Consider the following 18683-nt stretch of genomic DNA (forward strand, 5'->3'; position numbering starts at 1 on the left):
GTGGCGGTGTCTCTCCTCAATGGTTGGACTGTTGCCTTCAGTCGGGACTTGGTTGTTTGGAGACAGACGTCCCCTTCACTGACGGATTTGGCAAATGTACGGCGACTCCTAGCCTTGCCGAGGTCCGAGAGGCCCCTGCCCTGGTGCTGACTGTTCTTCGTATACTGCTCCAGACCGCCGGGCCACTACCCGTCCGCGGTCCTTCCAGCAACCTCCGAGCAGTCCCTCTCCAGACTGTCACCACCGTCTGCTGACCTTGCTGACACTGTCCAGGCACACAGCCACGGACCAACTTCAGGCTTTCTTACTGACACTTCCACTTCATTTAGCTCCTCTACCACTATCTTGCTTCCTCTCACTTTCACTTCCCTTACTCTATCTCTGTTGTTTACTCCTTCACTCCCCTAACTAGACTGCTTGGTTCTTCCCGCCTCCAGGGTTGTGTACTCCTCGGTGGGCGGAGCCAACCGCCTGGCCCACCCCCTGGTGTGAACATCAGCCCCTGGAGGAAGGCAACAAGGATTTTGGGTTAGCTTTGGTGTTCCTACTGGGGTGTAGGGTGTGGTGGTGTGATGACCTGTGACCCCTGGCTTGCCCAGGGCGTCACATATACACCAGAGCACACATGGTCCATAGCTTCCATCATGTCCTCTTCTCTCTATACACCAGAGCACACATGGTCCATAGCTTCCATCATGTCATCTCCTCCTCTCTATATACCAGAGCACACACGGTCCATAGCTTCCATCATATCCTCTCCTCCTCTCTATACACCAGAGCACACACGGTCCATAGCTTCCATCATGTCCTCTCCTCCTCTCTATATACCAGAGCACACACGGTCTATAGCTTCCATCATGTCCTCTCCTCTCTATATACCAGAGCACACATTGTCCATAGATTCCATCATGTCCTCTCCTCTCTATACACCAGAGCACACACGGTCCATAGCTTCCATCATGTCCTCTCCTCTCTATACACCAGAGCACACACGGTCCATAGCTTCCATCATGTCCTCTCCTCTCTATACACCAGAGCACACACGGTCCATAGCTTCCATCATGTCCTCTCCTCTCTATACACCAGAGCACACACGGTCCATAGCTTCCATCATGTCCTCTCCTCTCTATACACCAGAGCACACATGGTCCATAGCTTCCATCATGTCCTCTCCTCTCTATACACCAGAGCACACACGGTCCATAGCTTCCATCGTGTCCTCTCCTCTCTATACACCAGAGCACACACGGTCCATAGCTTCCATCATGTCCTCTCCTCTCTATACACCAGAGCACACATGGTCCATAGCTTCCATCATGTCCTCTCCTCTCTATACACCAGAGCACACACGGTCCATAGCTTCCATCATGTCCTCTCCTCCTCTCTATACACCAGAGCACACATGGTCCATAGCTTCCATCATGTCCTCTCCTCTCTATACACCAGAGCACACATGGTCCATAGCTTCCATCATGTCCTCTCCTCTCTATACACCAGAGCACACACGGTCCATAGCTTCCATCATGTCCTCTCCTCTCTATACACCAGAGCACACATGGTCCATAGCTTCCATCATGTCCTCTCCTCTCTAAACACCAGAGCACACATGGTCCATAGCTTCCATCGTGTCCTCTCCTCTCTATACACCAGAGCACACACGGTCCATAGCTTCCATCATGTCCTCTCCTCTCTATACACCAGAGCACACACGGTCCATAGCATCCATTGACATGTAGGAATCCTCGTGGATTTTTTGGCTAATTGGCAGCTTCATTGTTATGTTTTATAATGAATAATAAAAAAGAAATAAAGGTGGAGAAAATGTGATGTATTCAGAGGACATAAGGGCAGTGCATGTGTAACAGGGGGTAGGGGGGTGCTGTGGCCGTGGTGTAAGTCGTGTCTGGGGGTTGCCCCTGGCCCTGCTACAGGCAGAATTTTGTGTCCATGAACGTGGAAGGTGCGTTCACTTCCTTGCTGGGGGAAAATGCCCCAGCTCCTTCTCTTCTTTCTTTGGGACCCGATCCGTGCAAGGAGACGATACAACCGGGTTTCTTTACAATGTAAGGCTATGTGCCCACGCTGCGGATTTTGCGCGGATTTTGCCGCGGATTTGCCGCGGATTTTCCGAAAATCTGCAGCAGCGGCACTTCCAAGCCATTTCAATGGCATTTTGGAAATGCTGTGTCCATGCTGCGGATTTTTCCGCGGCGGATTTGCCGCGGATTTTGATCCGGAAAAATCTGCAGCATGTCAATTATTGTTGCGGATTTTGGTGCGGATTTTGGGTATAGAATGGGGGGGGGGAAATCCGCATCAAAATCCGTGGCAAATTCGCGGTAATCCGCGGCAAATCCGCGGCAAATCCGCGGCAAAAATAAGGTGCGGATTTGCCGTGAAAGTCGCGGATTTTCATGCAGAAAAATCCGCAGGTACATTCTACCGTGGACACATAGCCTTACTCTACTCTTCTTCACACAGAACAAAATACAGTAAACTCTTCCTTCGTCTGTGCGCTCCACCTGCTTTGTTCTGTTACTTCATCACTGGCTGCGTTCTCTACCAGCAGACGAGCGCTGTCCTGTCCATTTCATAGGGTCCCACATACCCCTATGATTGACCAGCACTCCCGCCAACAATGGGGACCTGCCTATAGGGGGACTGGTCCGACCCCGGCACATCGCACACCTTCTCCTCTAAGCAGCCATCTTCTACTTCCCTAACTTCTTCCTGTCCCAGTGACCGATCCCTCCAAGACTCCAGAATAAACTGCACAATCCTGGACTGTATGTAAATAAAGTAACACCAAAATAAATATGTGTAAAAATAAACCCAAATTTTACAAAGTAATTACTATGTTCTTCCACTAGATGTTATCAGTGTATACCTATGCCTATAAATAATACATAAACTGAGTGCAAAGTTATTTAATCCATAAGCATACAACACAATTACTGCTCAAAGAAATGACACAAAATGTTATAAAATGACTAAAATTATAAGATGGCGATCCCTTCCCCTCACGCCTACTCCAGTCTCTCTCTCCGGTTGTCACCACTCCCCTAACTAAAATCTTCAATCCCTCTCTTCTGGTATCTTCCCTTACTCCCTCAAACACTCTATCATTACTCCATTACTAAAAAAACCTTCCCTTGATCCGTCCTGCACAAGCAACTATAGGCCAGTCTCCAATCTCCCCTTCATCTCTAAACTCTTGGCGCGCCTGGTCTACTCTCGTCTCACCCGCTACCTCTCCTCTCACTCTCTTCTAGATCCTTTACAGTCTGGCTTCCGCCCTTTACACTCAACAGAAACTGCCCTTGTCAAAGTGACCAATGACCTATTGACAGCAAAATGTAACGGTGACCACTCTCTGCTTATCCTTCTTGACCTTTCTGCCGCCTTCGACACTGTTGACCACCATCTCCTTCTCTCTATGCTCCATTCTATCAGCCTAAAGGACACTGTGCTTTCCTGGTTCTCTTCCTATCTTTCTGGCCGCTCATTCAGTGTATCATTTGCTGGCTCACATCTTCTCCTCTTCCTCTCACTGTTGGGGTTCCTCAAGGTTCAGTCCTTGGCCCTCTTCTTTTCTCCCTCTACACTTCCCCAATTGGTCAGACCATCAGCAGATTTGGCTTCCAGTCCCATCTTTATGCTGATGACACACCGCTATACACCTCATCCCCTGAGCTCACCCCCGCTGTACTACAGAACACAAGTGACTGCCTGACTGCAGTTTGCAACATCATGTCTGCTCTATCTGAAACTTAACCTTTCCAAAACTGAACTTCTTTTCCCTCCATCTCCCAACTTTCCTCAACCTGACATCTCCCTCTCTGTGTGTGGCACAACGATAAGTCCTAGGCCGCAGCCCGCTGTCTGGGGGTTATGCTCGACACCGATCTCTCCTTCACCTCCCACATACAATCTCTTGCCCGCTCCTGCCGCTTGCACCTCAAGAACATCGCTAGAATCCGCCCCTTTCTCACAATGGAAACGACAATAACCCTCACCGTGGCCCTGATCCACTCTCGCCTGGACTACTGTAACTCTCTATTATATTGGTCTACCCCTAACTAGACTCTCCTCTCTACAGTCCATCCTCAATGCAGCAGCCAGGGTCACCTATCTGGCTAACCGCTACTCGGATGCCTCTGCTCTGTGCCAGTCATTGCACTGGCTGCCCGTATATCACAGAATCCAATTCACACTGCTTGTTCTCACCCACAAAGCTCTCCACAGTGTGGCACCCCCCTACATCTCCATCCTCACCCCACCCGACCTCTCCACAGTGCGGCACCCCCCTACATCTCCACCCTCCTCTCTGTCTATCACCACAAAGCTCTCCACAGTGCGGCACCCCCTACATCTCCACCCTCCTCTCTATCACCACAAAGCTCTTCACAGTGCGGCACCCCCTACATCTCCACCCTCCTCTCTATCACCACAATGCTCTCCACAGGGCAGCACCCCCTACATCTCCACCCTCCTCTCTTTCTATCACCCACAAAGCCCTCCACAGTGCAGCACCCCCTACATCTCCTCCTCATCTCTGTATATCACCACAAAGATCTCCACAGTGCAGCACCCCCTACATCTCCTCCTCATCTCTGTATATCACCACGAAGCTCTCCACAGTGCAGCACCCCCTACATCTCCACCCTCATCTCTGTATATCACCACGAAGCTCTCCACAGTGCAGCACCCCCTACATCTCCACCCTCATCTCTATCACCACAAAGCTCTCCACAGTGCAGCACCCCCTACATCTCCACCCTCCTCTCTTTCTATCACCCACAAAGCCCTCCACAGTGCAGCACCCCCTACATCTCCTCCTCATCTCTGTATATCACCACAAAGCTCTCCACAGTGCAGCACCCCCTACATCTCCACCCTCCTCTCTTTCTATCACCCACAAAGCCCTCCACAGTGCAGCACCCCCTACATCTCCTCCTCATCTCTGTATATCACCACAAAGCCCTCCACAGTGCAGCACCCCCTACATCTCCTCCTCATCTCTGTATATCACCACAAAGCTCTCCACAGTGCAGCACCCCCTACATCTCCTCCTCATCTCTGTATATCACCACGAAGCTCTCCACAGTGCAGCACCCCCTACATCTCCACCCTCATCTCTGTATATCACCACGAAGCTCTCCACAGTGCAGCACCCCCTACATCTCCACCCTCATCTCTATCACCACAAAGCTCTCCACAGTGCAGCACCCCCTACATCTCCACCCTCCTCTCTGTCTATCACCACAAAGCTCTCCACAGTGCAGCGCCCCCTACATCTCCTCCTCATCTCTATCACCACAAAGCTCTTCAAAGTGCAGCACCCCCTACATCTCCACCCTCCTCTCTATCACCACAAAGCTGTCCACAGTGCAGCACCCCCTACATCTCCTCCTCATCTCTGTATATCACCACGAAGCTCTCCACAGTGCAGCACCCCCTACATCTCCACCCTCCTCTCTGCCTATCACCACAAAGCTCTCCACAGTGTAGCACCCCCTACATCTCCACCCTCCTCTCTGTTTATCACCACAAAGCTCTCCACAGTGCAGCACCCCCTACATCTCCTCCTCCTCTCTGTCTATCACCACAAAGCTCTCCACAGTGCAGCACCCCCTATATCTCCACCCTCCTCTCTGTCACCACAAAGCTCTCCACAGTGCAGCACCCCCTACATCTCCACCCTCCTCTCTGTTTATCACCACAAAGCTCTCCACAGTGCAGCACCCCCTACATCTCCTCCTCCTCTCTGTCTATCACCACAAAGCTCTCCACAGTGCAGCACGCCCCTACATCTCCTCCTCATCTCTGTCTATCACCACAAAGCTCTCCACAGTGCAGCACCCCCTACATCTCCACCCTCCTCTCTGTATATCACCACAAAGCTCTCCACAGTGCAGCACCCCCTACATCTCCACCCTCCTCTCTGTTTATCACCACAAAGCTCTCCACAGTGCAGCACCCCCTACATCTCCACCCTCCTCTGTATCTATCACCACAAAGCTCTCCACAGTGCAGCACCCCCTACATCTCCACCCTCCTCTCTGTCTATCACCACAAAGCTCTCCACAGTGCAGCACCCCCTACATCTCCTCCTCATCTCTGTATATCACCACGAAGCTCTCCACAGTGCAGCACCCCCTACATCTCCACCCTCCTCTCTGTCTATCACCACAAAGCTCTCCACAGTGCAGCACTCCCTACATCTCCACCCTCCTCTCTGTCTATCACCACAAAGCTCTCCACAGTGCAGCACCCCCTACATCTCCACCCTCCTCTCTATCACCACAAAGCTCTCCACAGTGCAGCACCCCCTACATCTCCACCCTCCTCTCTATCACCACAAAGCTCTCCACAGTGCAGCACCCCCTACATCTCCTCCTCATCTCTGTATATCACCACGAAGCTCTCCACAGTGCAGCACCCCCTACATCTCCTCCTCATCTCTGTATATCACCACGAAGCTCTCCACAGTGCAGCACCCCCTACATCTCCACCCTCCTCTCTATCACCACAAAGCTCTCCACAGTGCAGCACCCCCTATATCTCCACACTCATCTCTGTCTATCATCACAAAGCTCTCCACAGTGCGGCACCCCCTACATCTCCTCCTCATCTCTGTCTATCACCACAACGCTCTCCACAGTGCAGCACCCCCTACATCTCCACCCTCCTCTCTATTACCACAAAGCTCTCCACAGTGCGGCACCCCCTACATCTCCACTCTCCTCTCTATCACCACAAAGCTCTCCACAGTGCGGCACCCCCTACATCTCCACCCTCATCTCTGTCACCACAAAGCTCTCCACAGTGCAGCACCCCCTACATCTCTACCCTCATCTCTGTCTATCACCACAAAGCTCTCCACAGTGCAGCACCCCCTACATCTCCACCCTCATCTCTGTCTATCACCACAAAGCTCTCCACAGTGCAGCACCCCCTACATCTCCACCCTCATCTCTGTCTATCACCACAAAGCTCTCCACAGTGCAGCACCCCTTACATCTTCTCCTCATCTCTGTCTATCACCACAAAGCTCTCCACAGTGCAGCACTCCCTACATCTCCACCCTCCTCTCTGTCTATCACCACACAGCTCTCCACAGTGTGGCACCCCCTACATCTCCACCCTCATCTCTATCACCACAAAGCTCTCCACAGTGCAGCATCCCCTACATCTCCACCCTCATCTCTGTCAATCACCCTACCCGTTCTCTACGCTCTGCAAACAACTTTCGACCAACATCCACACTTATTTGAACCTCCCACTCCCGGATCCAAGGCTTCTTCCGAGCTGCACCAAACCTCTGGAACGCTCTACCCCAAGAAGTTAGGACGAATCACAACTTAGCTTCAGGCACACCCTAAAAATGCATCTTTTTAGGGTGGCCTATCACACACCCTAATCAAATCCAATTCACACAGTCCCTTCACACAACGTCTCACAGCATAATCCCATGTCAAACTCCATGCCACCCAAATGCATCTCAAGGTTCAGGCCAATTGGTCCAGGAAGCCATTATCTATCCCCCATTTCCGTGAGATGGCTGGATTGTCACTGTAAATAAGCACTTATACCTTGCCCCCCCCATCTCATTATAGATTGTAAGCTCTCACGAGCAGGGTTGTCTTTTTTTCCCTCTAAACATTGTATTTTCTATAACTGTTACCTGTTTGTGTATGATCCTCCTGAATTGTAAAGCGCTGCGGAATATGTTGGCGCTATAGAAATAAAGATTATTATTATTATAAGATCATATAAGTACATAAGATATTTAATAAATAAATAATATACAAAATTCAAGTGGATCCCACAAACAAAAGAAATATACCGATCACAGTCTAAGAAACAGCCCAGGCCAGCCAGGACCAGAACCCGACGCACGTTTCTTCTATGAAGCTAACACAAAACGCGCGTTTGGCTCTGGTCCTGGCTGCCCTGGGCTGTTTATTATATTGTGGTTGGTATATTTCTTTTGTTTGTGGGATCTACTTGGATTTTGTATATTTATTTATTCATTAAATATCTTATGTACTTATATGATCTTATGCCGCCATCTGACAACTTGCGTAATTTTTTTACATTTTGTAAGTGTTATTTATTTGAGCCCTAATTGTGTTGTATGCTTATGGATTAAATTACTTTCCACTCAGTTTATTTATTATTTATAGGCATAACTATACACTGCTACTATTTAGTGGAAGAACATAGTAATTACTTTGTAAAATTCGGCACTTTTTTTTACAAATATTTATTTTGGTGTTAATGTAAATACAGTCCAGTATTGTCCAGTTTGTTCTTTCAGTGTCTCCTTGTATTTTATTAAAAAAAAAATGTAACTAATAAAATATACTATTTGTTCAAATTAATTTTTTTCACTTCATCTTTTTGGTGATTTGTATATTTTGGAAGTGATATTTCATGTAGTGGCCTTTTGGTATTTCTTATTGGTGCTTAGTTTAGAGGGACAAGGCCTTTGCCTCTGAGCTTATATAAACTGGTCACATGATCTAATAAAGCAGAATTCTTTGAGTACACCATACTAACCGTGTGTGCTGTATTGATTTCCCGAGTGCTCGTAAAACAAATCTTATTAATTTGGAGTTCCAGAGGCATAGAAGGAGTGTATTTCACTCACATAATTTGGTGCCAAAAAGTCTCAGGACAGACTGCATTATACCATTCGGATCACGAGGGGGAGTCAATCCTTTAGAAACAGTAATGCTAAAAGCTGCAGCATAAGGTAAGAAGCTTAATTCTTACACATGCCTTACTTTTTCTAATTGATTTTATCTAAAAATCTATGTGAGTTATTTTGCGTTAAATAGTCTAGTCCAAGAACTGGGAAAAGTGACCTATGCCTTTGTGAACTGTGTGTATGGGATGTGATAAGTGTGAAACATAGTGGTGCTTGGAGGATTGCTGGAGATGCTGGGATGTGTTTTTCTCTTGCGTCTGATCAACTCCACAGAGGGGTAACTTATAGTCCATTACTGGTTGTAATGTAGGATTGTGGTTATGTCACTGTCTGCAATACATGCACGGTTTTAAGTGGCTTAGGTGACTTGTGTGTAATATTTTTATTAATATTATAGAATCTTGCCTTTGGTGCCCACGTACATAGAAAATGTGTGCTAGCACTGATACAAGCCCTGAGGAAGCTTGTGGAGCAAGTATGGAGACTTGCTATAGTAAGGCTATGTGCCCACGCTGCGGATTTTGCGCGGATTTTGCCGCGGATTTGCCGCGGATTTTCCGAAAATCTGCAGCAGCGGCACTTCCCAGCCATTTCAATGGCATTTTGGAAATGCTGTGTCCATGCTGCGGATTTTTCCGCGGCGGATTTGCCACGGATTTTGATCCGGAAAAATCTGCAGCATGTCAATTATTGTTGCAGATTTTGGTGCGGATTTTGGCTTTAGAATTGGGGGAAAAAAAAAAATCCGCGGCAAAAAAAAGGTGCGGATTTGCCGCGAAAGTCGCGGATTTTCATGCAGAAAAATCTGCAGGTACATTCTACCGTGGACACATAGCCTAAATGGATACAGAAACCGAAATGAAAGACAGCAAAGAGAAGAGTGTTCAGATAATGTGAAGAAATGGAAAAGAACGTTCAGTAAAATGGCTGCTGTTCCTTAGAACAAGCACGGGGTGAGGACAAAGGGACTCTGAAAAAATGTGATTAAGGAGGTGGGGGAGGTGTGAAGAAACAAGCCACATGTATGAATGTTTGGACAATGGACTGCACAGATTTAGACAGAACCATTACTACTTTTTATCTATATTGGACCAGGACCGGGGACATGTGCAGTATATAAAGTACAGAATACAGGGGGAAAGATAATTGTTTAACCTGTAGTTTGCTCAGATGTAAGGTCAGTTCCTCACATGCTCCGACCATCCTCTAACAAAGAAGCATGTGGTAGCAGAGGAGGCCAGATACCATCTCCTCACATCTGTAGACTTGTGGTGACACTGAGAACCTGCAACAACTGACTAAGACATAAGATATTGCCTCTACTAAAGGCTGAATACTAAATGATTAAAGGGAACTAAACATCAGGATTTTGGTATATAAGGGGCAGCTAGTGCAGTCCTGGCACTATTAGGCAGATTATCTACATACCATTAGTTGGCAGCTTGGATGTTTAGGCTGTGAAATCAAAGTTTCTGAAGTTTGAAAATTCAGCTGTGGCGCCCCTGAGGCTTTCGTCGCCACAGAGGTACTGCACCTCAGCCAGAGGTGTGGTATCCCATCCTGAGTAAGTAGGGGGTCATCTACCGGTTCAAGACAAAACCTGCACACACCAATTGTTAGGACACACACTGGGTCAGGGTTTAAGGCAGATCCTCCATAAATGCTGAGAAGCAGCGACCAGTATATCTGGTTTTGGAGCCTTAAGTCTCATTCAATGGCCAGAAGGGGTGGAGCCTGGAAGAAGGGAGTGTGGTAGGAGTCAGGGAGTCAGTAGGAAAAGTGGGCGGAGCTAAGTTTTGAAAAGTGAACGGTTGAGGAGAACTGGTAGGGACCAGTTAGGGGGAGTTCAATCAGTCAGTCTGTCAGAGAGTGACAGTTAGAGACTTCTATGGGAAATCGGGGATCACGCTTTTTTACATTGTCCTGAGGAAGGGGGCAGAGACCCCTGAAATGCGTAGACTTTGTTAATGTTCCTAAATAAATGACTTGGAATAATAATGTTTTGGATTGAATGACGACTAGTGCGGCGATGATCCTCGATTTCCCATAGAAGTCTCTGTTTCCATTTTATGGGTCCGCAGCTGTCTCCTCCAAGTTTTATGCTTCAATAGGTGTTGTGACTTCTCACAACATCTATAGGTGAGTGCATCCTATTAATTATTTCACTGTTTTTATCAGTTAAGACCCTATGCGCCTGTTCTTTCCTCCACAGTCTTTGAATTCCAGAGAGTGACAGTTGACAGGAAGATCCAGTCAGTGAGACGTCTAGCCAAACAGGAGGTTTTAGGTGAAGATCCTGGGGTCTTGCTAGGCCCAGGTGACACCAATTGAAGGGATTCCAGAGTACCACAAATGTGCAGGAGGCCTCTGTGGACTTGTTCCACTAGAAATACCGGGTGGAGGAATCTGGCTGCAATACAGGGACGGTCCCTAGGCTAAAAGAAGAAAGACATTACTTTTAGCAATCCAACGGCCCGGGAGGTTGGTTCAGGCACCCGAGGCCACAACCTGCCACCCATCACCTGCAAGGGGGAGCAATAATTAGCTGCAGCTAATCGGGGTAAGATCAGCTGTTCTCCAGTCCTGTTGTGACCACGCGCGCTCCCGCGGTCATAACAAGATCTGAAGAAGCGAGGGCGCATGCGCCGCCCTCAGGCACAAAACTGGGTAATGTGGACTTCAAAAACATGGAGCCGGAGATAAGCGCTATGCGCAGGCACCAACTCCGATGCCGTGTTACTGAATAGAGAAATTTGTATACAGCCAGAGAGAGGGAGGAACAGGCGGGGGGGCGGTAATCATGTGCATAACAAGTCCGGATATTATCTGGAGAGGTGCACACGTCAATCAAAAAGTGGATGAATTTTCAAACTTCATAAACTTGGATTTCACAGCCTAAACACCCGAGCTGCCCCCTGATGGTATGTACACACTGTGCCTGATAGTGCCAGTGCTGCACCGGCTGCACCTTATACACGAAAATCCTGATGTTTGGTTCCCTTTAAGCAATAATACTGAAGCCTGTTCCTTTACTCAGATAAATCCAGCCTGCAGGTCAGAAAGAACTGGAGACTGAAAACTGAGGAATTTGCAAATGGGAAGTGAAATAGGTGACTGAAAATATTAATAAGGTAATATATGGGAGTCAGGTCAGTCATAAAGAATATCTAATTAGCAGATTTGAAAATATCAGTATTTTAAAGTCCTGCGACGTTGGATCTGACAGAATAGAGGAAGCAATAAAAAAAAACTAAATGAGAGAAATCAGAGAAAGATCTGATGATGAAAAATATATGTTGTCATTTTTTTAGATGAATGGATCTGAGGGACGCATGTTGTAAACAGCCTTTGGATGCAGAAAAAAACTAATAGGGAGGGTCTTATAAACTTGTGCCTTGAAGAAGGAAAATATAAAAAAGACCTTTTTGCATTTGGCTGAGGGGGAGCAGGACTTGATTCACACTTAGAACAAAAGCCAGTAAGTTTTTTAACCTCACAGGGAAAGAGAGCAGCCGCCACCAACTAAGGCTACTTTCACACTTGCGTTGAACGGTATCCGTTGCATTGCGTTGTGTAACGGATGCAACGGATGTGTTGCATATAGTGACACAACGGATGCAACGGATGCTGCAAAACAACGCAATTCGTTTTGATTTTTTTTTTTTTTTTTTCCCGGTTTTACCAGCGGCAGACTATAGTGAACGATCAGCTGATCGTTCCCTGCAGCCGGCCGCTGGGTGATCAGCTGATTGCTCCCAGTAGCCGGCCGCCGGGTGATCAGCTGATCGCTCCCGCCCGCCGGGTGATCAGCTGATCGCTCCCGGCTGCCGGGTGATCAGCTGATCGCTCCCTGCAGCCGGCTGCCGGGTGATCAGCTGATCGCTCCCGGCCGCCGGGTGATCAGCTGATCGCTCCCGGCCGCCGGGTGATCAGCTGATCGCTCCCTGCAGCCGGCCGCCGGGTGATCAGCTGATCGCTCCCTGCAGCCGGCCGCCGGGTGATCAGCTGATCGCTCCCGGCCGCCGGGTGATCAGCTGATCGCTCCCGGCCGCCGGGTGATCAGCTGATCGCTCCCTGCAGCCGGCCGCCGGGTGATCAGCTGATCGCTCCCTGCAGCCGGCCGCCGGGTGATCAGCTGATCGCTGTCACTTGCCGGCGCCCGGGCATGCCGGCGGGCGGGCGCTCAGCTGAGCGCTGTGACTTGCCGGCGGCCGGGCATGCTGGTGGCCGGTCATTCAGCTGAGCGCTATCGCTTGCCGGCAGCCGGGCGCTCAGCTGAACGTTCGGCCACCGCGAGCCAAAATAAAGTTTTTTTTTTTTTTTTTTTTTTTTTTTTTAAATCAAAGAGCATGCGCAGTGAAATCCAGAGGATTCCGCTGCTCAAAATAACGTTACATGCTGCGTTGCTCCCGCTGGGCGGAAGCAACGGAGCGTCGCCCAGCGGAAGCAACGCAGCTCCTTTTGGTACAATCCGTCACCCATACAAGTCTATGGGAAACAGCGGAATCCGTTAACGGATTCCGCTGTTTCCCAAAAGGGCGGATTGTAACGGAAGGAAAATAACGCAAGTGTGAAAGTACCCTAACACTGCAAAAAACACATGGTCCTAGTGTCTGTTACACTGTAAAGGCCAACAGAAGAAAAAAGTGCTCTTTAAATAAACGTTTTCCCTACATTTAACAATTCACTGTAAAGTATTTTTCCTCACCTTAGGATATTGAAGAAGTAATTAACAATAGTTATTTTATTTTACTGCTTCTAACCCAATGAATAAATTAACTTTGAACAAGTTTAGATTTCTTCATAGATACTGGAGCAGGGGAGTCTGTTTATTCAGTTTTCTATGGGAGGTCATCACAGTATTTTATGGTGACTTACTTGGAAAATACATTTTTATTCCATACATTTGTTCCCAGACGGCCAGTATTTATTTGTTATAAAGAGGTTATAGTATACATGCACAGTGTTATCACGAAGTGCCCACAATTCAATGATAATGTCCTCAATTTTGCAAACATGGGCTCCTCCATATCTAGAAGTTGTGTTGCTTTATTAATAATAATATTTATTAATATTCTAGTTTATAAATAATATTAAAAATCTAGATTACAGTATGAGGATAATTTAGGGCATTTTTTTCTTTACGACATCTTGAATCATCTATTTCCCTTCAGTACTTCCCAGCAGAGAAAAAACTACAGTTCTGTCAGTATAGAGTAGTCTCTCAGAGGAAAGAAAGATTACAATACAGAAGCATAAATTGGCCCAAAAACATGGTTTACAGCAGAGACCTGTGGCTTATTATCTGGTAGTCTGGACCTGTCACCAGGGCTGCATCTCTGGTATCAGAGCCATTTCTGTGGTTCAAGTCAAAGTTGAAAAGGTGACAGAAATGGTTCCTGACCACAAAGTTACAAATAACATGATATTTCTGGTGCTCTCCGTTAGGTAGAATCTAGACACAATGTGACTTTCTTAAGCCCCAAATGTAGAACTCAAGTGGCACACAGTTTTGAATCGAGTTATACTTTGAATAATAGATTCAAAAAGGGGGGAAAGTCACAAGTTTTTAAGTTTTTCTTTTAAGTTCTCTTTATGTTTTTATCTTTATATTTTTATCTGTAAGGAGGATACAGCAGAGATACACACATATCATGATTGCTCTGATGCAACAAGAATTGTCAGGGTTTGAACATGTCTCAGATGAGCCCATTGCTAATGCAGATTTTGAGTTTTTCCGTAGATGGATCCAGATATCAAGATACTGGTTGATTCTGCACTGGCTATGCAGAGGTTACACAGCATGAGGTAATAAAAGCTGAACCACTCCCTTCTCTCATTTAGGAGGCAGAGATGAAGATTTTCAATCACAATAGTGGGTAGAGCGGCAAAGGGTAAGATGGTCAAATGTATATGTAGGCAGCAGATCTCTCATAATGTCACATGAGAAACCTATAAAGACCATATCAGCCCGAATGGAGACTCTACTGTTATAAAATGACTGTGGCATAGTTAAGATAAATCTCACATCTGAGCTGACACAGATGGAGCCAGAGGATATGCTCACACAGATACAGCTGACAAAGAGGCAGTAAACGGGCCTAGAGGAGTCCTTTACCAATGCAGAACAGTACCATACCTCGGTGGCACCTGTCACTTCCATGACATCTGTCACTCCTCGTGTTCTTAAATCACTACAGGAACAAGCGATTCAGCAAGGAATGGAGTGTGAGACGCAGGGAGCCAGCTGCCTGATGACGGTCTGTGAACAAAGGGCGGTAAATTTCTCTGCCATGAGCTTTCTACTTAGTGACGGCCCAGGTAACCCATAGACTAACACATCTGACAAAGACCGTTATAAATGTGGTGGTGGACAAGGCATGGGTGGTACCAGGGTTCAGTACCCAGGTGGTCAGACGCCCAGTCTTGTAAGACGTGTGCCTAATAAATGTAGAAAAAAACTGAAAAGACTGCTGAAAAACACCCCTCATTAGCTCTACCATTTCATAGATTGTAGATTGAACATATACATATATATATATATATATATATATATATGTATATCTACCATGAGTAGGTTTATATGAGTTTGTGCGTGTTGTGTGAATTTCTTTCCAGGATTGATCTGCGGCATATCCAGTACAGAAAACTACGTCACTGCTGAAAAACTCACAATGGAGGTGGTATGTAAAAAAAATGGGATTCCTAAAGTGGTAAAAATGCATATTTTATTGCAGAGATCATTATAGAGATTTTATAGTATCTGGGAATTAGCAGCTTTCCACACTCCTCACCATCCACAGAGCAGTGGGAAGGTGGAAAGCCTGAATGGGACATTAACATGTTACAATCCAGAAGATAAAGGTGGAGACGGGCAATTCATGGGCCAAATGCTTGCTTTACTTTCCTTTTCTTTTCTTAATAAATAGTTCTACATATAAGATATTTTGGTTTGGCACCTAGAACATGATTATATTTCTCACAAATACTTCAGGTACAGTGTGATATCCTGACCAGCGATATACAAGCCTTATATAACTGACTAAATAGTGTTATAAACATGTGTTTTTCCAATTCCAGATCCTAAATCAGTGTCAGGAGCACGTGGTCTCCAGCCAGGAGACTGGGTGATCCTAAAAAGACCAGCGAGAAAGAGCCATAAGCCAAGACTAGATGGGCCGATCCAGCTTCTCCTAACCACAGCAACGTCCATGAAGCTTGAGGGAAAAGCCATCTGGATAAATAGAAGTCGCTGTAAAGAGTCATCGTACCACCAGAATGAGGATCTCAACACATATAGTTGTGGACTATATCACATAGGGCCTTATGGAAAATTTCTAGATTGGGACTGATATACGTTATACAGGAAATAGCCAAAATAAGGGAACAATGAATGAAGGAACATGACACAGACAAGGACTCGTGGTGGGAAAACCATTCTCTGTCCTGCACCAACCATTTAGGTTAAGGGTTTAAGTGGGTGTCTCTCATGGATAACACACACCTGTATGTTACTAAATCTGTCTTGTTTGTTGGTATATGTAGCCGTAAACGTGCTACTCTGTGTTACTGAAGGTAATCGGATCCATGTGTAAGGGAAATCCTGTCAAAGATCTCCTGGTGGTCTAATACGGACCCGAAACAAGAAGAGATCCATTAGAGTTGTGATACAATTATGTTTATTCAGGTAGGGAACTGTGATGAAGCAGGTAGGAAAGTCCCGAGGACGCACATAATGCTCTCTTATATACCTTCTGAGATACCCATAATTGGTCACAAAAGTGGGGAATGTGGGAATAGAATCCATTTTATATTTAAAGAAATCATCTTGTCTTATAACTGATGTCATGAGGGTCAGCTAACACTATTGGGCAAGTTTCACATTTCGATTCACATGTGGAAGTCACCTGAGCTGTAGTATGTTTGTTTAAACGTAATAAGAATATCTGTGTATATAACTAAATCAAAATGTAGATGTAGATGCATAATTATCTGTCTGTCTATGTAGCCATCGCATGGACCCATAATATAATTCTAAGCTGTATATTGAAAAAGTTAGCCAAAGTATAAATGAACAAAGGAGATATTCATTAAGTTAATTGGGAGCCTTATCAGTAAAATTCACAGGAGAAGGAATGTGGTATTTGTGGGATGAGGCGGGTGATCCCATACTCCCATGTACTATTTCTACAGAAACTCATCGTAGCTTACTGCCTTCAAAGTGTATTATTTGGGATGATGTATGATCTCATGCATTCTCCCAATGCTGCCCATACGCACTCCCCCCTAATTATTCTTTATCAGTATGTGTGAGCAAATGGAAAAGTTTTTGTAAATATCTTTCAGGGAAAAATGATGTGTTTAATGCTGGAACAATAGAATACATGAGTCAGTTGGTGATGCTGGCTGAAAAGAGAGCATGTCTGTGTTCTTTGTCTTATATACATGGATATATATATATATTGGCACTGATATACAGCTAATCTGGCATCGTCTCTGGATATCCCAAATGAGGACTCCATTAGCAGTCTTCAACGCAAATTCCTCCCTTGACAGTTTGGCGCACCCAACGTGGAGCTCCTTCAAGGACGCAATACCGACCTGCAAATACCGATCGTTTGGATGTCACGGACTGAGACCTCCCTCCTCTCCAACCAGGCTGATCACCTCCGACCCCATGGGTAAATGTTACATACTGTGTATTCACTACCATTGTGGTTGGTTTTGAAGAGGAGGGAGTGACGGGCTGTGTGTCCATATCGGTGTTAAAAAGGTACCTGATTGTGACTCAGGGGTGTTGCCCGCTGGAGCTCAGAGCACGATCCCAGCCCTGAGGTGTGGATCGAGTGTCACAAGGGATCCAGAGGACGGTTGTTAGGGCAGGAAAGACGATGGTGGCTGGATATAGCTAGTTAGACTGACCCGGTCTGTAATTAAAGACGCGGGGGGGTTCCCGAGACCGAAGATAGTGAGTTAGGACGTTTAAATATTGGTACAGCTGACCAAGTCCGGAGGCCAGGACTTGTTTGTATGTGCATATGCATTCTTGTACGACCTCTTCCGTGACACGGAAGATTTTCACGTGACCGAAGATAGTGAGTTAGGACAATAAAAAATATTGGTGCAGCTGATCAAGTCCGGAGGGAATACATTTTGTACCCCTCCTCCGTGACGCGGGATACCCTTATTACTATATAGCTGAGGAGTTGCCAGCTAGTATAGAGGTGTAGCCTTAGGTGACGGCCGGACTCTAACGTTCACCGCATAGTCATAAATTAGTGTAATCCAGACACCACCAAGATAGCAAAAATGTTTAGAACGGAGAAGACAAGGTTAAGAAAGCTGAGGATTCACAGTGGATTTAGTAAGCATTCCTTAGGGAGGGGCACGTGCTGGAGACAGTTCAGCTGTGTGACATGCCCCGGAGATTTCCAGAGTAGTATTTGTTGATTGATGCTGAATTGTTTAACAGAGTATTGCAGATATTGCTATCCGAAAGATATATTGAGGTCAAAGAAGAGGATGAGCGAGGAGATGTTGTGTTTTTCTATATGTTACCCGAGTCTGAGGACAGATCTGAAGGTACTCCAACAGGTTGTTTTGTTGCTGCCCCACAACCTGATCCCTATTCTATTCCCCTGTCCCGGACATATTCACAGATGCTGCAGTCACTAGACAGCATCCCTTAACCCTTTCCACACCCATACCCCTGGTCCCTCCCATACCTCCAATGCCGTCTCTCCCCTCACCAGCCAGTCTGCCGTCACACTCCCCAATTACCAATCCCCTCCCCTTGGATACCCCTCCTTCCCCTAGGACACATAGTGAGCCTTACCCCGAACCTAACGAGGAATAGCCCTCATTTAAATATGTCCCTTTCAACCCCACCCAGTCAGCGGCATTAATCCCCTGCCTGCCAGATCCCAGCATTAACCCTATGCGATTTTATAGGAAGATGCTACAGGTC

This window comes from Anomaloglossus baeobatrachus, chromosome 1, assembly GCF_048569485.1.
Source record: "Anomaloglossus baeobatrachus isolate aAnoBae1 chromosome 1, aAnoBae1.hap1, whole genome shotgun sequence".
NCBI lineage: Eukaryota > Metazoa > Chordata > Amphibia > Anura > Aromobatidae > Anomaloglossus > Anomaloglossus baeobatrachus.